Here is a 6447-nt window from a genome sequence, read left to right as displayed (position 1 = left end):
TACTCCAGTTTCCTCCCACAGTCCAAAAACATGACTGTCAGGTTAATTGGCCTCTCCAAATTGCCCCTAGGTGTGAGTGTGTGTCCTGTGTGTCTCTCTGTTGCCCTGCAACAGACTGCCGACCTGTCCAAGGTGTACCCTGACTCTCGCCCAGAACGTTAGCTGGAGATAGGCACCAGCAACCCTCCCAACCCCACTGAGGGACAAGGGTGTAAAGAAAATGGATGGATGTTACGGTTTAAAATTGTCTACATTATGAGTCAAAAACAACCACAGTCCTATCAGGATTACCTTATGAGATATCTGGGAATGTCCTCATGCTTTTGGGTCTTCACACGTTAACCAGGGGTCTCATGAATACTTCTGACTCGATGGAAAAAAACTAAAAGCAAATTGAATAGGCCGATTGTATTTCCTATAGGAAAGGGATGGGGCTGAATGTATCAATAATAAAGCAAAATTATTGACAAAATTATTTGTCAATAATTTTGACAAAACAGTTTTCACATTGTTTGGGGCTTGATTGAACAAATTTATTCTCAGAATAAAAACACGTTTTGCGTCACTTTCTTTCAAAATGTTTGCCATGTTCAGCCAAGTTTAATCAGTTTTGTTTAAACAGTTTGGGTGCAGCAAAGTTTTCAACAAACGTCTATGGATAAGCATGACACTGAACAGGACGTCAGAGGTTCACTCCCACAAGTCAGTGGTCATAATGTTATGGCTGATTGAATGACATGCTCAGAAAGCGCAGGTCAGAGTCGCCACTCTGCCAGCTGGTGGGATCTGAAGGCTGAATGAATGTTAACTTGTCCAAAACAAACCTGATATCATCAGCTGGCCGTCACCCAGCGAAGACGCTGGTGAGATTGTGAAGAAAAAAAAAAAACATCTCACTTTCATGTCATTGTTTTAGTCAGCATGTTGTGTTTTTGTTGATGTTCAGAGATTATCAGGTTTTTATTCTGTGGAAAGAGTTTCATTCGTCTGTCTGGCTTTCACCAAGCTTCCCTCTCCACCTGAAAACAGCTTGTGGTTTTATTTTTTTACTTTTTCTCTCATTTCTGTGAAGTGATGCCTTTTCATCAAAGCAATAGACTTGCTACAGTGTTAGAAAGACCTGGACCTCACACCAACACACACAAACACACACCTCTCGAACTGTACAGGTTGAAACAAAATGCACAGACAATCAGACGAAGGAGGACGCAAAGATGCCCAAACTCAGGTAGCCAACCTGAAATGCAGGGTCAGGCCATGCTGAGCCACGGGGGTTTGGGGAAGCAGCACTGACCACCGTTACGTGCACACCCACTTCTCCACAAACATCTTACTGTCACTAATAAGAAACTTTTATTTTAAAGTCCACATAATGACTTTGTAGTAGAGAGTCCATCTGCAGTCTGACTTCTTGTTACAAACAGATTGTATGTCTTGTGGCCCTCTTCAACCAAAACCATCCAGGAAGTAAACTCAGGGAACTAAACAAGACCCCAGGTCTCCCCTCACTTTTATTATTTCTGATCCCCTTTCCATATTTATTTAATAAATAATAAATGCTCACTAAAAAAAAGACAGACAACTCTAACATGTTCTACTGATGCATTACCACATCTAAAGTGGATTCAAAATTTTGTCTTATGAAAGAAAATAAGTATGATTTCAGAAAAGACATATTACACTGGTTATCATGCAAAACCAATGGATGTAGCATTTGGTGCTACTATTAGCAATACCTGTCCATAATATATGTCCCTTCATTTTAAGTGTTCAAACACAAAAGGGACATGTTTTAAAAATATATATTTTACAAATAAAAAAATATAACACTAAACCATAAGAAGAGCTAATAATTAATTTAGTCGCAGTTTTCACTATGTCTGTTTGTATCCAATATGGCCGTTGAGCGGCCATATTGGATACAAAATTCTGGTCTGTCTGGTGAGATTTGTCTTTCCTGGTTGGAATTCTGATATGGGAGGCAGGAGGGAAGGGTGTATAAATGAGTAACCATAGAAACCAAGACTGTGTTTTTACAAGTTACAAAAGATTATGAGACTCATGAAGCACTTTGAAACTTCTTGAGATGTTAGCTTTTAGCTTCCTCTGACTTCCAGTCTGATCTGATCTAGTTACTTTATCAATCTAATGGGAATAAAATACACATTTTTTATCAGTCAGGTGGACACTATTATCACTGTAATGCATAAACGTGTTCAAAAAAGTTTTTTTTACTGGGTTTAATGGTGGGTGGGGACATCTAGGAAGCAGAACTTTACTTAGTTTGATACTCAAGACCTTCGAGGCATGTGTTAGCACAATGCTAATGAAAAACACACCAGCAATGACCCTGAAGTAGCAACTGTTGCCATGGATCAGAACCTGTTCTTAAATGTGTAGAAAGTCATTTCCAAACTCCGTTATCATTCTAGAGAAACAAGGAAATGTCACATGTTGATGTTAAAGTTGAAACCATTGGAACAGATTCTACTGTGAGTGTTCTGACAGAACCACCTCAGGATCTGCTTTGTTCTGTTGGACAAATCAGAAACTAACAAAGTCTACAGGACACAGTCAGCAAAATCTCTGTTAAAGTATGACTTGTCTGGAATAGTTCTTTGCAGAAAGTCTTTTTTGAGACATGCATGATGAAGTTACTAAGGCCTAGTCAAAGTTCAGACCTTAACCAAAGTCAAATGTGTAATGACCACATCTTAATTTAGCTATGAAAAAACAAAAATGCCTTCAGTTGTCAATATTCCATCCATCAGCAGTAACTGTGTAAACTCACAGAAGGCTGCCGGTACAGTCCTGACTGAACAGTTAGTTCGTTCCCAGCCTGGTTTGGACATTTGCAGGCTCCTGAAGTCAAACTCAGTGTGGTTGAAGTTCAAATCAAACATAAATGTCACAGGAATAAACTGGATTTTTTTTTTTACACTTCCGCAGACTTTTGTCTTAAAGCAGAAGCCCTACTGAACGGCCTCAATGAAGAGGAGGGGACATATTTTCTGAGCTCATATTGCTAGTAGTATTTAGTTTTGTTATTGGTTTCCTGAACCAAACCATAGATGACTCCAGGATGCTTTGGCACTGAGTCTGTGTTTTTGTTCAGTTCTCAAACTTTTTATTTCAGTAAATCATAGTAAAGCTGATCTTAACAGTTCAGTTAAAGCCATGATGAGTCTACTCTTTTTCTTGTCTCTCTTTTTGTCTTCTTTAAAATGTCTGTTGAGGATGATCCAGGGGTCCATAAACAACAAAATAGTTCAACTGATCTTCTCCAAATATCACACTCCTGCTCTGCTGCCTTGTCCCTGTCAGGAGGAAGGAAGCAGCTGAAAGTCCAGCTTTCTGTTTCCAAATGAAGCTCTAGGAAAACATCATGTTGTTTGTGAAGGCAGAGCTCCAGCTGAACAAACCAAAACTGACGATTTCCTCCAAACGCAAATTCAGTTCTGGTTTTAGAACCTGAGTCGTTTTCCTTTTCAACATGTTCTCATTGTCGGTGCACATAAACGTCGTCAGTGCTGACGGAACCGGTGCCTGTTCACTGTTCTCTCTTCCCACTTGTTCTTCTTAAGGTTACTCAGTCACAAACCAATCACAAGACTTGCACCATAGAAAAACTTTTTTTTACAGTACAGTTGAAATAGGATGTATATTTTCAGAATGCAGATTTTTTTTTTACATGTTAGCATAAGATGAACATGGTATTGTTTTTGCGTAATATTAACAAAGTGATTGCTCTAGTGCTGACCCAACATCATGGCAGAGGAACTGAGCAAAGCAGCTAAAATCATAAAATGTTAGTGCAGCATTAGTTGTTTGGTAAAATCCATTTTACAGGACTGTAGCTGGACTTCACTGTCAGTACAAAATGCAGCAGCTACACTTGCACACAAGCGTAGGAGAACCTCTGGATCCTGGTGTACCCACTGTCAGCCCAGATGCCCCTCCTTTGTACATCGAGTGTCGTTCCTTGTATGACCCGTTCTACACTGACTGGAAGAGAAAGGCAGTGATGGTGCGAATGAACTGGTTTTACTGGAACCATCCTCTGGTAATCAGCTTCCCAGTGGTCGTACATGAACACAGAGGACCTGGGAAAGGTTTTGAAATGCACACAATGGATGATGGTTGCAACTAATGTGAACTGGCTCTAGAATAAACATGGTTTTAAGAGTTTTGTCTTTGCATGTTTTTTTCATCTCTTGTCTTTTTCTGTATGAAATGAATTATCTTAATGTCAGACCTTCAGTATTAAATATACTGCTCAAAAAAATAAAGGGAACATTTCACTTTAATTTTGTGTGTGGCTCCAAATCCAGGCCTCCATTGGTTAATAAATTTGATTTCCATTGATGATTTTTGTGTGATTTTGTTGTCAGCACATTCAACTTTGTACAGAACAAAGTATTCAATGAGAATATTTCATTCATTCAGATCTAGGATGTGGTATTTGAGTGTTCCCTTTATTTTTTTGAGCAGGGTACATTCAGATAATCCATACTTGATTCAAATGACATTTAACGATGTATTAAATCAGTTCATTATTGTTGTCGTACCAAACTATGTAATTAATAAGGATTGTTTTCAAACTGACTGATCAGAACATATTCCTCTACACACCATCCACCATTCAGCCAGCATCATATTTAAGGCTGAAGTCCAGTGGAAGGTCCTGCCTGCTGCCAGCCTAATGTTGACCTTGTGATGGTATTGAAGTTTGATAATGTGGATAAGACCCCTGGATCACATGCCAGAGTAGAGACACAACTTAGATTAATGAAATTTGTTAACATAAAAGAAGTTAGACATCATACATTTAGTTATTGAGTTACTTTTCACAGTTCTTGAGCAGAACTACATGTAGACACTCTGAATTTAGTCACTTCCTGACCCGGTTCAAAATCCCTTTATACACACATATATTAATGCATGTTTTGCAAAAGTTTTAGTTCTTTATGAATGTAATCAGTATTCAAGTTTTTAAAAAATTATAAAGTTATAGTCTATTTCTTTCGAAATAAGAGCAACATTATTGGAGATACAATAAACCTACCATGCATCACTTCATACTTGCTGATGCGTAGGACTAATGTTGACCTAATGTGTCATTTATTTTAGGAAAATCTCTTTTTCTTTTTTTTTTCTTTTTTTTGCCTCGTGCCCCGGGGCCACATCCTTGTGAATCGGCCCCTGGTCATTGTAACTTCTGGACCTGAACAACAATCTGACATCTTTGCCAGCTTCAAACCTTTAACAGTGTGCTGGAGGTGCTTTTAGAGCTCATGGACCCTGGAGATGAACCCAGTGAGTTCTGGTTCTGGTGGACCGTAAGGTGGCTCAGTGAGCAGAGCTCAGCGACTCACCGCAGGACGTTGTGGTTCTCCTGATCTGTTCAGGATCATCTGCTTGACCCGATCCACTCTGAGATTCTGTGATGACACCGTGTCACCAGATCTGCCACCTTCCTTCTTATCCCACGCCCAGTCATGCTCAGGTGTCATCCTCACATCTCATAGTTACGTTGTCCTCACGTCTTATGAAAGAACTGTGTGTCTGATGTTTCATAAGGCGTGTTCTCTGGAACACAATGATGGATGCTGGCCTTAAGCCAGAAGGTTCTGGAGAACCTCTTCAGAATCCTCTGGGCAGGTTTTGTGGACCTACAGATGGGTCAGTCCTCCTCAGAATGATCAGCTGGTATTACAGAAGTAGTGGTGCTTTATAGTTTAGTTGTGTCGCTGTCTGTGATGTAGCATGTGTCAAACATCAGCTACAGTGCTTTGATCCTGCAGATTTGGGGAATAACTGTCAAATGAAAAATTAAATGATGCTTTGGTACACTTTTTTATCTACAACAGTAACACCACAGACTCCTGTTTCTCTCCCTCTCGGCGGCGCTGATAGCTGCTCAGCACAGAGTGAGCCAAGACCTTCGTCTCCTCCACAGGAGAGACCAGATTCATCTTGTTCCTCCAGCAAATGTTTTTTGTGTTTCTTATATTATCATGATTTACATGTCATGATTACTAGTTATGATTTTTTTCATGAGACAAGATTTCTTAGTGCAAGTTTTTTGCAGCTTGAGGTGAGTTTTATTTTGCAGCATCGGTGGCAAAAGAGGCTGGTAGAATGGAACAGGTTGATGACCCTCATATGTGGTATGAAGGTGCTTTTGTATGTGTGCATCTGCCTTAGTGATTGCAATCATTTATATGTTAACTTATGTTATTGAACATCATTTCATATTTTACTGAATATTTCCTGTATTTCTAGACTTGCTAATCATTCCATCATATGTTTAAGTCATTAGGAAACACAGACATAAAGCCCAGATCATGTGGAATCTCTGCACATTCTTGGCTTTAAACATTTTTCACAGCAATCCTCACAGGCTCTTTACAGTCTGGATCAATGTTTGGACTTTGGTTCCTAACT

At 39.5% G+C, this 6447-nt stretch overlaps 1 long non-coding RNA gene across 1 annotated transcript; it reads left to right on the top strand.

The window, feature by feature from the left end:
* The first annotated feature begins 38 nt into the window (after window positions 1-38).
* LOC107836921 (uncharacterized) lies at window positions 39-4185 on the top strand. The gene is made up of 2 exons (XR_001662896.1): window positions 39-76; window positions 623-4185. It is a non-coding gene; the product is annotated as an uncharacterized LOC107836921 (long non-coding RNA).
* The last annotated feature ends 2262 nt before the right edge of the window (window positions 4186-6447 follow it).

This window comes from Poecilia formosa, unplaced genomic scaffold (assembly GCF_000485575.1).
Source record: "Poecilia formosa unplaced genomic scaffold, Poecilia_formosa-5.1.2 Scaffold96, whole genome shotgun sequence".
In the NCBI taxonomy this organism is placed as follows: Eukaryota; Metazoa; Chordata; class Actinopteri; order Cyprinodontiformes; family Poeciliidae; genus Poecilia; species Poecilia formosa.
Note: the sequence above shows the minus strand (reverse complement) of the source record. Positions and strands in the feature narration are given on the sequence as shown.